This window comes from Tachypleus tridentatus, chromosome 7, assembly GCF_004210375.1.
Source record: "Tachypleus tridentatus isolate NWPU-2018 chromosome 7, ASM421037v1, whole genome shotgun sequence".
NCBI classification, from domain to species: Eukaryota; Metazoa; Arthropoda; class Merostomata; order Xiphosura; family Limulidae; genus Tachypleus; species Tachypleus tridentatus.
The window spans coordinates 91202186-91225765 of NC_134831.1; the positions used below are offsets into that span (position 1 = coordinate 91202186).

Genomic DNA, 23580 nt, shown 5'->3' on the forward strand with positions numbered 1-23580 from the left:
AAAAAAAACTCAATAAATATATCTGACAGGGTTTCTATGCGAAAGGCAAAACAGGTAATATTAACTGTACTATTTTGTAGTGAGTTAATTTGCACTGTCATAACTGTTCTTTATTCCACGTTTATCATAGGGGTTGTACTTTGAAGGAAGAAAGGGGTCATTATTATGGTTCATAAACTTTCCTCCAACTGCCCCACAGGAAAACAGACAAACTTTAGAAGACATGTATATAACCATAAGTGAACTCATAGATGAGTATGAAAAATGGCTTGTTAGCTTAACTTTGACTTAGTTTCAACTTCGCCGTTAACGTCAAGCAGACATAATTGATATTTTTATGGTAAGATAACTACAGTCAAAACAACATTGACTTAGTATTTTCTAAGAACAGACGTACAGTATACACAAAAGATAAATGTCTGTGACTAACAGATTCAATAAAAATTCTTTTTTGAACGTTTCTAGAACCAAAGAAATTAGATGACTCACACTACTACTAAATAAAAATAAAATATTCTTAATTAGAAATAGATCTGTATGTCAAACAACAGTTAAACACAAAGAAACTGTTCCTTTATTTTTCTACATTGAACAAATGCAATTTAATATTCAGTAAAACACGATCTTGCTACTAATTCTCTATCCGGTTATTTGTAAGTTAGATACATGTATAACATTTGTCTCTATTCATCACCTTCCTATAATATGTACTTTGTTAAACTCACGAATTAATTTAGAACAAACTGAAATTTCATTGCTCTCTAAACTTGCTATTTAGCGTGTTTTTAAAAATAAATTTAAAAGTTAATAATGAATAAAAAGGCTGATATAAATAGAATATAATTAATTGGGTTTATGTTCCTAAAACAAAAGTAATTGGACACCATATATTCTCTTGTTCTGTGCTGTAATAGGTGAGAATTATTTTTTACAAGTCATGAAGGTTTTATTTATTTTAAACATTTGTCAACATATGTTATTTGCTGTTTGTTTGTTTATTTTGAGGAAACGTTCCTTAACCACATAAAATTTCCCGTAGGATAAAATAACAGGTTTACTTTTTAATAATTATCATCTATCAAGGGTCTTCTGAATTATATGTGGATTATCCCTGAACGACTAATCTGTGGTTGTTACCATCATTCATTCCCGTTCCCAGGTTTTGGGTCAGTAGGTGGACTTATCTTCATTGTTTCCTTTAAGTGAAGTTGATTTTAGAAATCAGAAAGTTGAATGTCTTAATATCTAATTTTACATTTTACTTGAGACAAGCCTTTGTAGCTTTAAATATGCGATATTTACATAATTTTGCAAAACAATACTTTCTGAGGTCACTTTTTTCTGTGTTTTGATCTGATGTGCTGTTTTTTCAGGAAACACGTTGTTTTTGACCCGTTTACACTTTCGATGTATAACTTGATTTCAATTTCTATTGATCCTTTAGGGATTTCATGAGAGTATGTTTTTCATCGCTTTTTTCTCAAATTTCCACGACAAATTTCTTACGTCTCAGAGTGATCCTGAGGGAGTAGCAGTTTTAAAGAATGGTGTTATTCATGGTCGCACAGTACATATTGATATTTCTAGGCCAGCGATATAAACAGTGTTTTTGGTGCCTTGTCAACTTATTTAGTGACAACAAATGATATGACATTGGGGGAGACTTTAACTGCGCCCTCTATGCTGAACAGTATAAGTAAAGGGTTAAGTGCCCTTTTTCGATTTGTTGATTAGCTGTGACTTCCATTATGCTTGGTGTTACTTGCATAGCTCTGTTTTTCTCGTCATAAAGTGTCTCGTTTAGTCTGGATAGGTTCCATTTGTCTAGAGGATTGTTATCCTAAACAGTTCAATGTTTTCCCAGCAGGTAATTTATTGCAATATATCTCTAATTACTGAGTTTTTCTTATATGCTTGTGCTATTTTCTTGTTAATCCTAGTGACCCTGTAGTGTAAAGGCCAGATATTTCTTTGCTCGCTCTTCCATCTCTTAGTGAAAATGTATTTTTGCTTTTCAAGAATCTTAACAACAGTGGTGTTGTCGATGGCCAATGGAGGATCAGTCTCAAGAAAGAACGTCCATACTATCTCTGTAGACAGGTTTAGCTTAAAACTCGTAAGTTACGTCATCTAGTACGTGCCAAACAAGAAACATTGCAACAGAGAAAACAGTACTAGCCTTCAGAAAATTGAATGCCTTGAGTGTGAGATTAACAATGTTTGTGTCACGTTATTTTTTTTGCAGTAATTCACTCTTAAATGGTACCCCTTTATAGGGTGCAGGGGAACAGTATTCATACATCAATGAAACCCCACCTCACTTATTGTCGACTCCAGCTACTAGATGGCACAATTTTGATATGTTTTAGATACTGTTTGTGAGTCATTCCCTTGTTCAAGCTCTAGTTGCTCTGTTTGTCGTTCAGACTCCTATGTGGGACAAAGTTGCACAGCTCATCCACCCTCTGGATGTAGCTTTCTCCTCTCAGCTCATTGAACCTTTCACTGTTGACAAATGTGAGTGAGCACTCCGTTTCCTCCCAAAAGGCAGATTTTCTGTTACTTATGGACTATCTGTGGACTTGTTCCAAGTTGAATGTCTGAAGTCCTTATTTCTTGAGTGTCTTAACATTTTCCTTCCATAAGGATATATTTTTCTTGTTACATTTAAACAGGTGGTTCTTTATCTTTAAAGACACCAGCAACTCACAAATTCTTTCTACTTATCAACTAATATTTTTGTCCAATATAGATTACAAAATTGTTGTCAAAGTTATTAGTTTTCGTTTGGGCACTGTATTAACAAAACTTGTTCACAAATATATTTGTAAGTTTGAGTAGTTTTGAAAATACAACTTAAAAAACTTAATCAAATTATACCTATTAATTGCTCTGACACTGGCTTGTGACCACCAATGGTATGCACATACAGTAACCGGAAATGAAGTTGTAAAATGTGGATTATGCAAATATCGTTCCACTTTTTTAAGGTTCTTGTATGGTTCTATAGAAACCATTCCAGCATCACCACTACAACCCAAATACTGATCATGCTTTATTACAAGTATGGTGAAAGTGGTTTCACGTCAAAATTACATAGAAGTTTGCTTCGGGGAAAGGTGTTGGCAAACTGGTTGATACCAACGTAGCAGAAATGAGTGAAAAAAAGTCACACTTATGAACGAGTTTATTCTTTAAAACATTCATTATATTTGCCTAACATAAAAAGTTAGTTTGATTATATTTATTTTTTACTTTGTTTAATATTATTTTGAAGCCAAAATCAACGGTTATTCCACTTTCCACAATATCACTAAATCGAGTAACGTGCTCAAACAAAACAGACGCCATTTCTCCAGTTCTAATGTAAAGGTAAAAGGTTTCAGTATTTGATGCTGTTTTCTAAAAGCAAATCAGCTGCTTAACATGTTTTTGTTATTAAAACTAAGAACAAGTTTAGGGTTAGGCAAAGTGATATGAGTTACGAAGGTGAGTACATCCAAGGGTGTTGCTTTTTGGTATTTTTATAAAATTAACATAACCATAAGTAAAAAATTGTAATATGATAAATATTATATAATCAAATTGAAATGAGGAAAATGTATCTCATATTAATGTTGTAAGTCTGAGGTGAGATAATGGAGGTATATTTTTGGAAAATATTTATATTTAGGGGTGGGGTCTCGCGGAATGATTTCATTTTGGGAAGCATTGCGTTATTCCTTCTCAAAAGCTGTGACCCATTAACTAAAATGCCAAATCACTATTTTGTCATAAAACTAACAAACCCTCAGACGTATTTTTTCTCAGCTATGGTGGAAATTTTGATATATTTTAAAGTGATACTGTCTTTATGAAGTTAATGATGGTTTAATTGTCTCTCTCAAATTGTTATTTTAACGGAGTAAATCGATAGACACAAGTTCTGGTTAGATTTTTAGACTGAGAATATCATGAGAAAATACGTGTTTCAAGATACAACTTACTAGGCATATGGCCTCCAAGTATATGTCTGTTCATGTTCAAGTACTAGAAGTAATGTAATAAGTGAATTTGGCAAAGTACACGTCAGGAAAGTACTGATAATCAGTTGTATTATTTCGTGGCATGCGTCAAGGTGAAACTTAATGAACGCAAGTGTTTCACAGCGTCTGCCAGTATCACGTGTAAAAACCTTACAACATCCATCTCGTGGATTCCCCGCATGATCAAGTGATTAAGGTACTCTACTCGCAATCTAAATGTCGCGGGTTCGAATCTCCGTCATACCAACCATGCTCGCCATTGAAGTCGTGAGGGCGTTATTATGTACGGTTAATTCCACTATTCGTTGGTAAAAGAGTAGTCTAAAAGTTAGTGGTTTGTGTTAATAACTAGCTGCCTTCCCTCCGGTCTTACTGTTAAATTAGGGACGGTTAGCGCAACTAGTCCTCGTGTAGCTTAGAACGAATTTCAAAACAAATAAACAAACAATATAAATTCTGTAAATAACATATTTATGCATACAGAATATTTTCTATACAGATGCGATTAAAAGCACGTCGTATTTATTTCTTCCTGTATGTAATCACAGAAGTTTAGATCGACTCCTAAGTTCCTTAAATAAATACAATAAAACAATTTCGATTGTAAGTGTGATGATAGTTCATCAAAACATGTCCAAACTGACTCTATATTTTTAAACGGAGAACAGGTTCTTCAAGTTTCCTTTCCTTAGCTCGCTATACATGTACTACATACCTGTACTCTACAGCTTGTTTATGACTTTAAGACAAACAACTAGATAAAGTACTTCGCTTTATCTGCAGAGAAGTCACAGAATACTATAGAACTTGATCAAGGTAAGACATTCTTGTCATATTTACTTTTAAATAACGTTATTGTTCCCACAAGGTAACATTTTATCACGTATCTTTGGTACATAGAGAACAGACCTGTATTAAGTTAAGAGTATCACTAATAATGATATGTATACTCACAGGGTTACCACTACTGTATGTCATAATGCTTTCTATAAAACAACATCTTGGAAGAAACTACTGGGAGGTTTAAATAGCTAACCGTTTGCGTTATTAAAAGTGAATTACGTAGTTTGCCCTTCGTATTTATTAAACGCTACTTGTTTTCTATTCCGGACGAGTAGGTTTATGGTTTTACTGATGTGTAGTAAGTGTAATAATGTATGTCATTCTAATGAATAGATCGAATATGAATCTTTTCTTCTGCAGAATATTTACTTTAGAGTTATCTCAGGATTCTTTTATTTTGTTTTCTGCATGTTAGAAGATGTTTATAAAAATCAGGAATAATCACCAAATAATTACAAATGAAGTTTATTTGATACTTCATAAAAGTAATAATTACAGTAATAACCGATCAAGACAACTCTCATTACAGTAATAACCCATGAAGACAACTCTCATTACAGTAATAACCCATCAAGACAACTCTCATTACAGTAATAACCCATGAAGACAACTCTCATTACAGTAATAACCCATCAAAACAACTCTCATTACAGTAATAATCCATCAAGACAACCCTCATTATAGTAATAACCCAACTGGCTCCAAAAAAGCTTCTCGGGATTATTTGGTAAAGTGAAAATTTTTCGTTGTCTCATAACATTATAACATGTGCACATTATGCTGTACAGATGCTGGAGATCTTTGTCTCCAAAAATTAAAAAAATACACGTTCGTATTTTATTGTTATATTGTTTAGAAGTGTGAATCTCTCTCTATATCTCTCATAATGTAGTGTGTAAACTAATTAAACTATATGGTGTTATATTTCTTATTAGTTGTCAATTCATCACACGTAATGACTTTTTGTGAATTTTCTTATCTTTTTGTTTTTTGGAAAACTATGATTTCTTCAGACATACTTGATTTGTTACAATGAAAAGTATCGCACCCTATGAATTACGTTTTTCACTATTTAGATGCTCTGTCACATACACAGGTTTTTTCTTGTATCTTTTTTGTTCCCTTAACTTGGTCTTTATCATATAAGTGTTTATTGCACCTTAAATATTTTTAAGCAACAGTAACCAAGATCGAGGTTTGGTGTATCAGTGTACATAAGAGCTTAAATCTTAACTGTTTATTTTCATTTTCTCGTAGTGTATCTTAGTCAGTTTCTACATATTTCTACATAGTTAAAAACTTTAACGCCAGATGTCAGTTATATTTAGGATTTTTTATTATACAATCCCCTCAGATAAATAAATTTATATTATTCAGTACATTGTTGCCACATAAAGATGGAGAAACTGACCAAATGTGGAAATAATCCAAAAACATTGTTTTTACATATTCAACTTAGGCATTTTTTATGAGAAAATAAAAGCATTATTAATTTAAGAAGTTTATACTGATTTCTCTGACGTCAGATTTAGATCATTAGTAGATAAACAGAGTTGGTAGAAATTTAAATTAGAAAGTCGGAAAAAAATGTCAACTGAGATGTAAAAATTAATATGAATGATTTATTTTAAATACAAATTAAGATAAACAAAATGGTTATGATAGAGGTATGAAATATGAAGCATAAATTGAAATAACTTTTAGGTGTGAATATACGTTGTTCTAGCCTTAATTATTGTCAACAAACCTTGCTGAGTGCTTCAACGAAAAACTCACAATTACAATATTAATACTTTATATTGAAGAGTTAGTGAGGAACTTAGACGAGTACTGTCCTTTATCACATGAAGTTTACTAGTTTAAAGCAACAAGTTTCGCATTTATACTTTTGTATAACCTAAATAAGTTCTGCTTTACTCTGAAAATGTTTAGGTAATTTCTTGTATTTGTTTATGAAAGAAATATTTCTTCTGTGTATTACGTAACAATTTTGTAAAAGTACAATTTAGCAACTCACTTTCAATATCCAAAATTTGTGATGATATAACTGTATTTTACTAGTATTTCTATCCATATTAACACGACTTTTTATTGAAATAGGAGATATTTTTTCTCAATATATCATGTGTACATAATTATATAAATTTGACATTTATATTTTATATATTTTTTTTATATATTTTTTTAAATATATATATATTTAAATAACCTGGAGGTTATTTAAGATGTCGCCGCTGTTATTTTCTTGCATGTGAAAATAATGCGAATGTTCGATATTTATAGCCAATCCGATTTGAGGTCTGTATATTTCTTATATTGTAAAAATATCGCTTGGAAATAACAAGTTAGTTTTCATGATGTAGTAACATTATTTTGAATAGCAGAAGGAACAAAGTATGAAACTTTTATAGATCTGACCGTCTGTAATAGTTCACTCGTTGACAAATATACATATATATTATATATTTAAAAATTCAAAAGGTGATTTAATGCCAATATCCAGATGGTTTGATATACGAAACAAAATATATATATTTGATATATAACTACATTTCCAAATTTTTATATGTCGTTTAAGAAGTTATTTCTGTATGGTATTTAGGTATAACTTTGACAGTGCAGAAGAAACACAAACTGGCGAGTTGATTTCTGAAACTTAAATATTTCTTTTCATCATGTATTATCTATTTCCACTAATAGGTGAAACTACCATATTGTATTACTAATGCGCTCATTTTCTCAAAATTATAGATGATAAACGTCCACCCTAGTGTAAGATATATTATCTGGAAAAATGTGAGAACATATTTCGTCAAAATACTTAGACATCACAACTTGAATTATTGTGTCTTTTCTTTACGACAGAACTATAATGTTGTTCTCTATTGATAGGGCAAAAGTATTCTTTCCTCAAAAAAAAAAAATGTTATATTTTCAGGAAATTATTGGAATTTTGTTTTTTCTGTACAGCAGTAATGGTGTTGTTCTATAGTTATACAAATTTGTTGAACTGAAAATGAATTATCGTGGAAAATTTTATTTAAATAAATAAATATAATTAATGTTTTACACCATAACGTATCGTGAGAGTGTTTGAACTGATACAATGATAATATATATGTAATACTGATATAATCCCATACTGCACACAAAACGTTCTCTGGCAAACAAACAATAAAATTAATGGAACCATGAATAAAAATGTAATAATAAATAGTTTGTAATAAAAATGACATAAAAACATATCTTATATTATGTTATTATAATTTAGGTTCAAGTAAGGGGGATACTGAAAAATATTTATATTTAAGAGTAGGGTACTGCGAAATGTTAATGTTCTGTAAGGAGTACATTATTCCATATTCAAAATCTGCCACAAATTTACCAAAAACCAAATCATTATTAATTCATACCATATTTTATTTTACCTCTAAAATTAAATCCCACAACAAATCTGATTTGGGAAACTATAGAACAAGATATTACAGACAACGAATCTATCTTCTTGTATTGTTTGTTTGGTTTTTGAATTTCGCGCAAAGCTACACGAGGGCTATCTGCGCTTGCCTTCCCTAATTTTGCAGTGTAAGACAAGAGGGAAGGGAGCCAGTCATTACCACCCACAACTAACTCTTGGGCTACTTTTATTACCAAAAATAGGGGGACTGACGGTCACATAAATAATTCCATAAAACTGAAAAGGCGAGCATGTGTATGTGATAGGGATTCGAAAACGTTACCCTCAGATTATGATTCGAGTACCATAACCACCTGGCCATCCCGAGCCGGCTTTACTTATATTTATGTTGATAGTATTACAGCTTTATATAGATAAATACATTTTTGTAACAGCCTCAGTCACTCAGTTTATTTATGTTTATCATTATTGAATTTCTTTAAATGGTTGTATCCAATGTAACATATTATATGTTTCCAAAATATCATGTTGTATATCCGAAGCAATTATAATAAATAAGGCAACGTAAAAATCAACCTTTCAGTAACTTGTAATTTCAGATCAGATACTTACGCTGTTAGTAGTACCCTATCATAAGAGCGATGAATGGACAAATAACGAAACTAAGTTGAAAAACTTAGAGTAAGCGTGTATACATGGAGGGAAGGCTAAATTGTAAAACAATATTTCTTTGGGTGCGACAGTTTTTTATCAAAACAGGTCAAATATGTCTACAGGAATTTTAGCTTTCCAAACACAACAAGAGAACAAAGTTCACAAGAATTCATTACTTATGATGGCTTGACAATGGATAAGAAATACCAAAAGAGATAATTCTATATTTAACGACACATGACTCATTGTTCCGTGTATGTGGCAAAACTTATAAAACAGCAAACTTTATACCGTTCTGAAGGTGTTAAAAAGGACTAGAAGGAATTATCACTATTATTTTGTAGACAATAAATGATACTGTATAAGTCATCAGAAGTAGTTTCAACATTGGAAAGAATTAGAAATTTGACAGAAATTAAAACAAACTATCAACATGCAAGATCTGTGTCAGACTGAAGAAGAAATGGAACGTTAATAAACTGTACTTGAAAACTTATTGACTTTATAAAAATATTAGAGTATCTAAAAATGATTTCTATAAAAGTCATAAGAAGCTCGAACCAATATCTACAAAGAACTGTTCACAATTGTCTTTCATACAGTTGATATTAGAAGCTGTCGGTGCTTGGTGAAAGTACATAATAACAGAATTGAGGATAACAAGACAATTGTACCTTCCACAACGACACCATTTATTACTACTATGGTTTATCTTATGATGCCTTTATTAATGAAACCGTGTTTCCTTAATTTTATAATTATCTTTCTCTTGATGACTGTTGTATGGATGTCGGTAGCAGAAGATGGTAACGTTGATGTGAAAAGCGTTTTCTTCCATTCTGGCTGATGAAAAATTCAAGTACTACTGATACCATTGTTGTTGTATTGGCCAAGTTTATAGAACTTATGTTACCCCAGGAAGACCTAAAACACGAATAGGAGATGGATGTGAAAAGGAATATATATATATATCTTACAGAAAACCACCAGAAATTTAAATGAAAAACACTGTCTGGAGGAGTGGTGTGATTTCAATATGTCAACCTGACGTCTGAATCTTTTACAAAAGAAGCTACTGTGGAAGGTTATTGTTAAGATGTTTGGTCATCTGATACAGAAGACTGTAATGATAATAATATTAATACACGAAAAGTGGCCTGATGATATAATAAATAAATTATAGTATAAAATGTTACTTAAGCACAAAACTACACAATCATTAAGGAGTGATGAAGTCCATTTGTTAGTGTTATATATCCTCAAACTTACTTTGGAGCCACGTGGGTCAACTAAACATGGAAAAAATTATATGAATTGATATGTGGGAATTATTACATTGATCAAAATAAACAAACTGACATAAAGATAACAGTATATTTAAATACTTGTTCTTTCATCTGTAGGGGCGTTATAATGGGACGGCTAATACCATTATTAGTTGAAAGTAATCGAAAAGTTAACTAGGAGTTGTATTGACTAACTGCCTTCCCGGGAGTAAAAAAAGGCATCTAAAATAAAACCACTGTGATAAATTAAACACTCATAAACACAAATAAACTAACTGTCTAAGGCAGTTATAAAAATTCAGTGATTAAAATACTTGTCTTTCACGAATTATGAGAAAATCTTGCAACAATGATTGTTTGCAATATCAAAGAAGGAACTTCACATAAAGTTCATGTGGATGTTTAAAAGTTTGTTACTTTCTTCGTGTTTGAATTAAAAGTTTGACAAATAATTCCATGTCATCTCTTTCTGTTGAGAGATAAGCAAATTTCCAAGTATTGTTTGACGTCAAGCCACCTTTATGATTTATGTTATAAAACATGGTGAGTATTGTGGTTACAGTGGTGATGCTGGAGTATTTTCTATAGAACGGTACAAAGATTCAAGAACACTGAACCGATGTTAAAGGAATATTTTCATCACCTACACCTTCCAACTATATCTTTGCTTACTGTATTTGTTTACCATTGGTGACAACAATCAGGGTGACAGCAATTAGTAGAAATATCTTGATGTAATTTTTAATTGTATTGACAATACTACAAAACCCTACAAACATATTAGTGTAAAAAGTGGACAAGAACAATTAACACACTGACTAAACGAAAACTAATAACTTTGGCAACAATTTTGTACTCTACGTTTGGAAAATAATATTGGTCAACAAGCAGACAGAGATTTTGAGTTGCTGGTTTCTTTAGAGATTAACAGCCACTCATCTAGATGTGTTAGGGGAAAGACATCCTTGTGGAAGAAAAACGTTGAGACACTTATTAAATAAGGACTTATAACATTCCACTCAGAACAACATAATTCTACAGACAGTCCACCAGGATATTGATTATCGTTTATATAATGTGTCGAAAAAACAGGGTGTTAGTTCCCGTTTTGTTTTGTGTTTTGTAACTGTAGTGATGTTTTCATATCTGGTTAAGGATTGGTAGTATTTATAATATATGATGATACTGTTGTATGTGAAACTGTTTTTTATCTTAAAGTTTCTTGATTTCAAAGATGTGACATCATTGGCTGACCCTATCTTTGTAAGGCATGTTAGGCAATGTTTTCTCGGAAGTATAGTTTGTTTGTTTGTTTTTGAATTTTGCGCAAAGCTACACGAGGTCTATCTGCACTAGCCGTCCCTAATTTAGCAGTGTGAGGCTCGAGGGAAAAGTAAGTCATCACCACTCACCACCAACTTTAAGTCTACTCCTTTACCATTGAATAGTGGGATTTACCGTCATATTATATCGTCCCAACGGCTAAAAGGGCGAGAAAGTTTGGTGGGACTGGGATTCGAATTCTTGACCCTCACATTACGAATCGAGCGCCTTTAACCACGGGGAGAGGTATTTGATTATATCAGTGTTTCATCTATATTATTATTGTAAAAGATCAAAGACATACACGAAAGAGATCTTATGATTTAAAACCTTAATTATAATTATTTGTTTAAATAATATTTACCTTGATAATAAATTTCCAGTGTAAATAAGTGTCTTTTTATAGAACAACACCATTACTATTGTACAGAAAAACAACATTGCAGTTTTCTCTTGATAATTCAACATTGTTGTTTCGTCTTGAGAAAAGAGTATCCTAGTTTTATCCTGATAAAACAACACTTATGTTCTGTCACGAGGAAAACACACAGTAGTTCAAGTTATCATTTCTAAGTATTTTGATGAAATATGTTTTTATTATTTTTCCAGATAATACATCTTACACTAAGGTATACGTTTATTATTTGCTGTATAAAGTATGAGAATCAAGCTCAGTGATTCACATTCATTGTGATCATTTCTGTCTCTCGATAGGAATCAAATCTGTGAGAGTGAATACATTTTATGTGTTTAAAACTTTCGAGAACATGTGTGGATTTGATAATTTAATATGTTATTGCCATCTATTATTAGGAAAAGACAATTCATCATCAAAAGAAATATTTAAATTTTGAGAAACTCTCTAACTAATTTGTGCTCCATCTATTCATTTCGAAGTGATGCCTAAAAATCATACTAAATTATATTTTATTAAAGTTATATCAGAATTGGTTTCTATTTCGAATGTACAGTTTATTTATTTCATATTTCAAACTATGAGGGTATTATCATAAAATCATAAATATACATATATACTTCTCTGAGAGTGAACTATTACATATGTTCAGTTGCATAACGGTTACGCACTTCGTTACTTTTGTTATTCAAACTAAACGCTTAATAATGGTACAACATCATAAAATCTAACTTGTTATTATCTAAGTTGAGCAAGTAAAAAATTCTCTTTCGAACATTTCTACACGTGATCAGTGTCTCCACCATTATTGGACAACAGTGTACTGAATAATATAATTTAATTATATGTGGCAGTTGTATATTCAGGAATCCAAACAACAACTTACGTCTGGTGTTAAAGTTATTAAATATGTAGAAATTGACAAACAATAACAATGAGAAATATATAATAAACAGTAAAGATTTAAGCTTTTATATACCCTGATACACCAAACTCCGGTCTTTGCAACTGTTGCTTAAAAATATATAAGGTCCAATAATTAATTGAATTTAATAACTATAATAAAAGAGTATAATCATAGATATTACACAGAAAATAAAATGTTAATATTTCAAATATTACACAAAATAATAATTCGTCACGAATAAGGTTGAATATAACTTTTCTTTTAATGACTTAATTTTAAGTCGAATAATGACATTTTAAAATTTTTCATAAATGATGTCCACTGAGTGGTTGTTAACAATTGTTTTGTTAAAACTGGCTGATGATACGTTGTAAACAGTGTTGAGTTACATCCAATTAATTGTATTGAGGATTGCCTGAACTTTATTTCGTTATAGCATGGTTTTATAACAGTGTCGATGTTAAATTTAATTAATTTAAAAATGTAATGAAAGTTCATATCTTTATACGGTATCCAGCACATATGTCATGTTTTTGCATACCTACCTCAATTTAAAAATACCAAATACATAGGCTGACAATTTTATCCGATTTCCTAATTTAATATTCAACATCTCTCTTCATCTGCTAATAAATGAACATGTGTTATGTTTATTACATACCTACCTTAATTCAAAAATAGTTAAAGTATTTCAAGTCCTCAGTTTTAATGTATACATTTATATGAGATTGTTAAGCACTTTAGAGAAAACCTAATTAACAGTGAATTAAGACCAGAACTTAATTTATTTGGAAATTGTTGTTGTTTTCCAGTTAGTCAATGGGTATTGACCCTTTTTGACCAATATTATTCTGAACATATAAAATATTTTCTTCTGTTTATGGATATCCAATAAAATAAATAGATGATGTTATAAGACTCAATAAACTTAAGTTAGATTATAAGGTAATAAATAAGCTTTCAAATAAATTTAACAAGAGGACTGATGAGAAGGAAAACCACTATGGACAAGTAATTTCCTCGGACCCTTGACATGTGACCATGTTTGTACTGATAAAACCAAAGGATCTCTTTCAGTTAGACTAAAGAATCAAGAAGTGGATATTGTTGGAACAAATCTTATACATTGTATTTATCCTTACATGTTCACAAAATTAACCACAAAATTAATTCTGACTGAACAAAACCATCAATGAATCAAACTTCTTCCACCACCGTAACACCAGAGAATCAGTAGAAGTATTTTGAAACTGTGTGTGTTTATGTGTGTTCTATTACAAAATCCACCTCTGGTTATCTGCTGTGTTCACAGAGGGTTATCGAGCCCCTGTTTTTAACGTTCTAAACATGTAGACATACCGCTGTCTCAGAGACATTTCTCTTAACTATTAAGTAAGATCTGAACACAACACGATTTGGAAGTCTTACTGTTTTGTATTTTGTCGAAATAATTAGTTACTGACTTGTTTTGTCACAGATTCAACTATACATAGTGATAAGATATTGAATATTTAGTAAAAACATCACTGATCCAGTTTGATTTCTAAAACCTTTTGATGATCTTTATTAGTCGGTGTTAGCAGGAGATTTACATTGTCACTTATGCAAAAAGAAACTTAAGTCAGCAATCAGCTAGAGGTTAAGGTCAGGATAGAACTAAGAGTGCAGATATTGGTTGTATATGTTTACATTACTTATGTGTACGACGTAGTTTAAGGTAGCTTTCAATAGATCGTGTATTAAACATACATTTCAACACCAAACAAATGTTATTAGATTATTATTTGGTTTGTAATGATAGTCTAAATAAATCAGTCCTTATTAAAAAACAAATATATGTGAGGTTGATTGTGTACTTCACTTGGAATATTTGAAGTTAAATCTAATTGAACATTACAAGGTTGTTACCTCGGTATTTATTATTGAGAATGAATGAAGTCATCAGATATTTTACGTGGATGTAAGTTTGGAGTAATGATATGTACCGTAGACCATTAATTAACTTAAAGCCTATTATTTTAACAATATCTCTGAGATATTGTAATAATTTTAGGTATTTAGATTTCAGTTGTGTGCTTAATATTTATTACTTACTCTAAAATTTAGAACATTTCTTGCGTTGAGTATTGTTATATTTATTTTTTTAATACTTACCCAATCTGTGTTTAACTTTTGTGGAAATAAAGGTTGATTTTAATAAGATTCTTGTTACCGAAGTTTTATGGTTTATTTATTATTAAAAATAAATGTTTATTTAAATACAAATCTTAATATAATTAAACGATTTATCTTTATTACATACGATTATTTCTGTCGTCATGTCTTTCAGTTTACTTTAAAACTCATGAAATTGATGATTAGAAAAGGTTCATTTTTGAAACATGACTTAGTAAAACATAGAATAGAATTTATTGTGATGTATTTAAAGTATAAAGCAGAGATTAACTTACCGATCTGCGAAGTGAGAGTTACGAAGTTTAATCATTGTTTTGTTTGAGGTATAGGTGGGTGAAAATAGAGATAATATTGTTACCAGGAGCCAGACAATTCTCTTATGGCAGAGGATATTGTTACTGAACTGTCTTTCTCTTGATCAATAGTTTAATATTACATATGTTTATTCCCAATACTTGCAGTTTAGTCCAGGTTTTATAGGGAGCCGATCAGGTTGAATGTACCAGTTCTCTACTAAATGATAAATTTCAAGTTGAAAATGTTTCTATCTTAACGTGATTATCAGTCACCAAGCACTGTTTATGTTAACGTATATTTTTAGCAGGATCACAACTATTGAAACATTATGGAATAATTTTCATACCTTTCACTCTGTTATTATTTATAATTGTGTTCACATATTTTCGTTCGGAGAAAATTATTTTATTTATTTTTAACTCGAAATGTTCTGGATATTCGTTAATTTTTAGTGGAGTTTTAAATATCTTGAATGTCATGTTTAAACATCTGTTCTAACTTTGAAGCTAGTACAAAATGTTTGCTAACCCAAATATATCAGTTTTAATCCGTTTTTACTCTTTAAAGACAGTATAGATTATAATCATTATTTCATATGATAAACAGTAGAAACTTTAAATCTCATGTTTCATAGTTTGTTATTTCTTTCATTTTATTCCATTTACTGAAATTGGGCATTTTATATTACAACAAATTTTATGTGCAAATTGGCTAGAAGGTGGGTTAGCGTTTTAATGCACCTAAATATTCATCTATAAACTGAACAATGGATAAAACTAATAAATGAAACATGAACACAGCCATAACCACAAAACATTAGTATACTGAATTTAAATAACATGTCCTTTCCAAAGTCACAATGTTGCTGGTCTCTTTAAATTACCAATGACAGACCAGAAGGAAGAAAGACAACTAGTCAACACAACTCACTCTCAACTTTATGTCTACTCTTTAACTGACGAATATTTTGATTGATCATCACATCACAACTCCCCACGGATGAAAGAGCTATTGTTTTCAGTGACTGTGATTCGAACACGTGAATCGTATATTGCACTTAACAAAGAGTCTATGTCAGGCCAAGATAGGTAGAAGTCATGAACCAATAAACGGATTCTCAGGTCAAATGTCAAAGCTACCTCATTCATTTTTTTAATATCTAAGAGTCAAAAGTGAAGTAGAACACCGCTCATGGCTGAGACATATTAACTCATCCAACACAGTACTGCCACATAATAAAGAAACATCAGACCTTCATACTCCATGGTAAAGAGTAAATAAGTACAAAATCCTGACAAGTAAAAAATGAAACACAATGTGAGAAACATAGTTGATGAAACTTCTCTCAGTATAAGCAGCTGCACATGAAAGAATCTGTGCCAGTTCACGTACAAAATAACACAAGTCAACGAGACAAGAAATACTGTGATCTATTCATATAATAACAAAAGATGAATTCTACGAAAATTTCAATTTTTCAAAAAATTAAAACCAAAAGGTGCAGTTTAGGTTAGATATTACACTTAGTTACTATTGAAACAAAAGGTGCAGTTTAGGTTAGATATCACAGTTAGTTACTTTTGAAAACAAATATTTCTTACAACAGTCTACGTCAGTAACATTTGTGATGTGTCATTGAAAACAAACATTAGCCAAATGTAAATAAACAGACAAATAACATGCTATTGCTTAGCAAATGTATGCCGAAAGTGGATTTTGAGTTAAACAGAGAGCTCCGTTATGAAAGAAAAATATGAAGTAGACACCAATCTGAAGTACTTATGAAAGAAACCTGAAGATGTGGTACAGCAACAGGAAGGTGAGATTTCTGACTGTGAATCCAAAATGAAATTAATGTGTTGACAATATGGGATGAATCAGTTGAAGTAGGGTATACTTGTGAACAGTCATAGAGATTAAGAGGTCATGTTCCACCAGCACCTTACCCTCTGAAGCAATTATGGTTTAATGAACAGAAGAGAGATCAATGGAAGAGATTCCAAAACAAAAGTATGCTGAGCTAGGTAAACTAGGAAAAACTGATAACTGTAAGAGTTCAACAGTATTATTAGTAGTAACTAGCTCTGAATCCTAAGGCAAGGGTGTAGAAACGCAATACATGGTTGAAGGACAATTTCATCACTTGAAACAGGGCAGTAGGACACACAATCTCACATGTAGTATTAAATACTGGATACTGCAAGACATTAGACTCCAACAGTGCACCATCTGGGTCAGAAAAAGTTGATTCATCCACAGAGACATGAACAATCAAAACATGGACTTAATGAATCAAAAATAAGTGTTTGAAATGTAAGTGAATCTGCCACTTTACTCACAGAGGAGGATTCCTTTCGAAAGCAAATAAAATGTACTTCAAAAATGTAACAGCAGAACAGAGCCAAGACACTTCGAATGTAAAGAACTCCACATATAATTGATTATATCTTGAGTTTATATCGTCACACATCGCTTGATTTGCTTCACACGACTTACTTTTACCTGTGGTTATATTTAATGCTCTAGTAGAAATTCTAACGGTTGGTTATGTTCGAAATCTATAAACTATCATGATTAAATTTTGTAAGTTTTCGACTAATAAGCGTTAATCACAATTATAGCTTCTTAGGTCTATAGTACACTGACTCTAACTGTCAAATATTCTTCTTTGTCCCTCAGTGCGTCAGTTTATTCTGTAAGAATAACTGGAGATTCTCGACATTTCAACAATATTCTAGTGCGTTTTAGTTTTGGTGTGTTTTACTCTCAAGAAACTTCTTTAGATCTCGGGAACAAGCGGGATTTGCACAGTACACAGTCAAGAATATACGTCACGTGCAAACAAGGAAAACTACGTATAAACGAGCATAGTACACTAAATTATACAGTGTAACGATAAATCCCTTAAACTAATAAATAACAGACTCTTTAGATAGTATTTTACTAATAAACAAGGAACTACATGAATAGCATTTTACTAATAAACAATGACATGTATAAATAGAATTTTGCAAATAAACGACAAACTTTATGGGTATAATTTTTCTAATAAATAAACAACTATACATGTAGTCTTTTACTAATAAACAACGAACTGTAAGGGCATTTTTTCACTAATAAATTACAGTCTCTATAGGTAGTATTTTACTGTATACGTAACTAACTGCTTTGTTTCACATATCAAAATCAATAGTAGTGTAACAACGATAAGTCTGCAGACTTTTTATAACAATAGAAATTGAACTTGGATAATCATTGTGCAGCTTTGCAGTTAACTACAAATTTAAATTATAATGCATAGAACAAGACAATTTAAACCAAATCAAAGCGACTCCAAGGGAAAAGTTGATATTAAAACCAACTCACTATGTTCTTGTTGTGGAGCTCATAATCTAAGTCAGTTATTTTTACCATTAACTGAATATTTTAGAAATTGAAAAGGTATAAATTTCTACCTGTAATGTACACGTTTGGTTTAAGCATGAGGTCGTGATGAAATTAATCTAATTATTTCCTTGTACAAAATTTATGACAAACACAGTGCTCATATATTACTTATATACTCATATATTAGAACGTTTTATTTGTTACAGGAACAACGTTTATTTAAATATTACATAGGGCTTCAAAAAACATCACCTGTGTAACTCCAGCGGAGTCATGGCTTCATCAGATACCATTATTAACACAATCTTTGCTTCCAGCCTAATGATTAAGCCCTTAACCGCTGATGATGAAGAAGGTATTCGAGACTTTTTGAAGCTTTTATTTGCGGAACAAAAGAAACGTTTTACTTCCGTCCAGTTAAGTAGAATGTTCAGAAACATCAAAATCTGGATCTTTATAGTATTCATCATGACCACAGTTTACACGCTCATATCAAGTATAATTATATCTGTTATATTAGGCATTACTTTAGGAATTATAATAGCATTAGTATTGTCACTGTTGCTATTAAGAAAGCTTTACAACAAAGAATACAACGATTTTAGTCCGCATGTAATTAATCCATTCGCCTGGTCACGTGAAAATAACCACACATTCCTAGTAGGAAAAATCGGAGGTGTTATAATAGCAACAGCGTTACTCAAAAGAGTTTCGAGTGGAGAGAGACGTTTGACAAGGATGTATGTGAGAAAAGGTCTTCGAAGTCGTGGAATTGGAAAGTTAATGGTGAAAAGATGTATAGAAATGAGTAAAGACGAAAAGTGTAAGAAGATAACAGTTTGTACAATTTCTTTAAATTCAAGGGCGATTAAGTTTTATTTGAACAGTGGATTCAAAGTATGTGACACCAGTATACTGTTTGAGCAATTTCCTTACAAGTTGTCGCATGTTGAAATGGAAATGTATCTGTAAAATAATGGAACTGTTTTATAAAACAATAACTGAAATAAATAAATATTTAGATATTTAATAATAGCAATGTTTGTTTTTCAATTTAGTTAAATTCGTAAAATACTCAACACGTTTTGGATATCTCAGTTAAGACTTTTTATTCTGTTTCTCTACAGTAATGAGCTAGATATTTCAAAATAATAAATGTAAGTTAAACAAAATGTAACAAATAAGCTGTAATTATAAAAGAATGTAAAAAAAGGGAAAAAATTAAAGATTCAACTTATAAGAAGTCTTTCTCATAAGAAAAAATAAACAATTGTTGGTGAAATACCAAGTTAGTTCATAAAGAATATCAGGGCTGATACTGGCTTCTCTGACGGGAGATTTAGACCATTGGTAGATCAAGAGAGTTGGTAGAAAACTAATAAATATGTAAAATGAAATGTAAAAATTAATGTAAAAATTAATTTTAAACACAACTTATCTTTGTACTTAAAACACAAAAATCAGGGATTTTATTCCCTCAGGTGAACACAGTAAAGAGCATTAAGTGGCTTTATGTTCAATGTCATTATTAGTGAAAAAATCACTAAATAAGAATAAAATTCAAAGCGTTGTTTCATCAAGAACGCTACAATAAAACTTTGACACTGATCTACTCTGACGTCGTCTACACGTGGTTACTGACGTATAACTCTTGAAGATAAGGTTTCCCTTGGGCTTGTCTAATACCTGCTGTATTTTCTTGTTTTATCACATTATTAGTCATCTAGAAAATTCACAACAATACCAAACATTCGTCAAAAATCATAATCGTAAAAGAATATCTATTTATAAGTGAAGTAATTTGCCTTCGACTGTATCAAATAATTATTCTTCCTCACGTGGATTTGGCAATTGTTACCGTAACACGAATAAAGAGAAGTTTACACTTCACCAAATGATAAAATCACCAGTTACAAACCATAGTTTTGTGATCTTCTTATATGAAACTCACTTCTCATCCTAGACTAAGATACTGTCTCTTGGAGAGATAAATAAAATCTCAATCTAACGTACAACATATAATAAAACATTTGTTAAGAAAACTTCTAAATACACCATAAAACTATTTACAAAAACTTTTAGTTTATAAAATTTGTCTGGCTTAGAACTTTGTAGTTAAATCACCCACCACGAATATTAGTTTGTAACAAACCTCTATTTCATATGGTAAACTCATGTTTCCTCGTAACACGATATAAAATAGTTATTATACATATAGAAAATCACATATTTAACAAGCTAACTGAAACATCTAACAAAACTTCTAAGATACCGACCTTAATCTCAATAAAATAATATCTTCTGGATATATTGTTCGAGTAGATTATTGGTTAACGTAAATGAAACATAAGTGACAAGTAATCAAAGTTCATTTATTTTAGAAATTACAAAAAAACTTTTCATTCATTTGAATTTAAATTACCTGGCCTGACATTTATATACTCCTTCCCCTATTGTATTAACTTCAAGATATGTAATTAAAGACTGGTAAACTATCACATACATATAGGTTTACTGTCTATCATTACAGAGTATATTTTGAAACTAAAACAAAGTGTACATCCATTATACATTAACTTTAACAAATGTTTTGTGTCAGAACTAATGTTCTTACACTTTACATAGTGTAGAAAAGCTAAATGTATATTTACAACATATGATAATTCAACAGGAAAATATTTTCTAATTCTATGCTAGAATTTCTTTTTTTGATATAGAAAACATACATGTATCGCTTCAAACACACAAAATTATATACATTGTTATTTCGACACGTTAAGAAACATCAGTGACGTCCATCTTGAGCTTTGGACAACTTTTCATGATGACAAGAAACCTCTTGAACAATAAATCAATTCTAAAGTTGGCTGGTATGGATATTAAAACTTTGTTTTATTTTAATTGAAGCTTTAATAGATATACCAGCCGTATTTAGAATACATTTCGATAAATTTTATCTTGGAGATAAAATTACTCTTAGTGTATAATAACCTCTTGTATTTATAAACAACACAACTGAGATATGTATGGATTATGAATATTAAATTAGCTTTCATAGAAGGTAGTGTATATTATCCTTGTTACACTTCTGTTGTTTGCTATATTTAGTAATGTTTACTGTAGTAAGAGGAACAAGTCATATCTCACGTATATTTTTAAGTTAAAGTTGTTTAAGTTTTTGTATTAAACGATAAAAGTTAACTCGTTAGTTTTGCTGTCACTGATGTCTTTTGACGTTATACTAATGTATGTGTTACCACTACTACGATACTAGTTTCTACAGGTTAAGTAACACTCTTTTGACAACCGACTCTCAGTCTAAATAAAGGTATCAGAGAAATACAAAGGTATTCGGTGTTTCATTTTGACGGACCTACAGAAAAAACTAATACAAAATCAAAATTTACAACGAATTTTTTATATGTTCGAACATATACCTTGGTATATTATAGCCTTAGGTACTTTATTTCTAGCAGAATGGAAAATCAAGTATGTAGGTTTCACATCTATATACCCATAGACTAAACAATATTGTGAATATCCTGTTGGATATCCAACAATAACAACTACAATATATTTCTTTTTTAAATGATTATTTCAGATTTATTAAATGTAAAATTATAGCTTCAGGAAATTTTGTTATTCCCTGTTACCATTTAGATTTAATGGTAAACTGACATTTCCATCATGTAAATCACGTGTGAAATTCAGAACACAGCCTCAACGTGATCACATCGATGACCGAAGATCTTTCATCTGTATCTCGGTCACAGAAGAAGTAAAGAAAGTAGCTGAATGTGGATACTAAATAATAAGCACTTTTAAGATTTATCATTTCCTTATAAAATTGATCGATGTCTTTAGCAAATATATTGATAAATTTATTAAAATAAAGCAAGAATTTTTTGGCTGTTCCTCTCACTCGTAACATCTGAAACAAAACAGTTTTATGTTGACCAATGGAGCAAAAAATGAAGGAATGCAACTGACCCTTAAAGATATTGTTTTTACTCGAGGAAAAAGGTCAGATGAGAAGTTATGTTTTAAATTTTGGGGGTCATTGGGGTATGTCTGAGGACAAACTAATAACTAACTATACAGCATATTCAATCAAATATAATAAAAAAAATACAATAATGCTGTTGATTTATTTTGTTATTCTGTCACGAAAGTAATATAATAGACATTAAAAGTTGATATGTATCAGATAAACTTTTGTATATAAACACAGTAATTTTGTGTTTCTAAACACTTATTGTCATTTCATTAAACAAGAACTTAAAGAAACACGTTTCTGCAAATGTTTTTTTTTTTGTTCCCGAACTTTGAAGCCGTGAAGTAAGTAAAATTTTAATTGCATTTGGTTTAACAACTGAAAAAAAGACAATTTCCGTCGCCGTCTTTCTAGCAAGCTAAAGACATTTTGTAATAACTAAATTCTCTATTCGAAAACCATGTAGATTTTTCTTCACATACATGTTGGTCAAGTACGGAATATTTTTTCTCTCTGGATTATAACTGTTGCTACCACTTAACTTAATATCTTTCATATTAATTCTTAGTTAAACAATAATCTATATTTTAAGCTTTAAAGTATGCTAATTGGAAACATTAGTGTTCGTTGACCCACAAAATCTAACACTTCAACTGAATAAAATACAGCACTCTAACTGAATATTTGTTTATTTCAGTTAAAATGAAAAATACGTGAAGCAGGAGTGTGTAACATAAATTAATGAGTTTTGTTTTTGAAATATGAGAAATATAAATGAGTTTTAATAAACTATGTTTTTAATGTTTTTAATTACAAAAAAGATATTATATTAAATACATTTTTTACAGCCCGTCTT

The 23580-nt window shown here is 30.7% G+C and overlaps 1 long non-coding RNA gene across 1 annotated transcript; it reads left to right on the forward strand.

The window, feature by feature from the left end:
• Positions 1-4078: 4078 nt before the first annotated feature.
• Positions 4079-19765, forward strand: LOC143256182 (uncharacterized). The gene is made up of 2 exons (XR_013031203.1): positions 4079-4841; positions 18937-19765. It is a non-coding gene; the product is annotated as an uncharacterized LOC143256182 (long non-coding RNA).
• The last annotated feature ends 3815 nt before the right edge of the window (positions 19766-23580 follow it).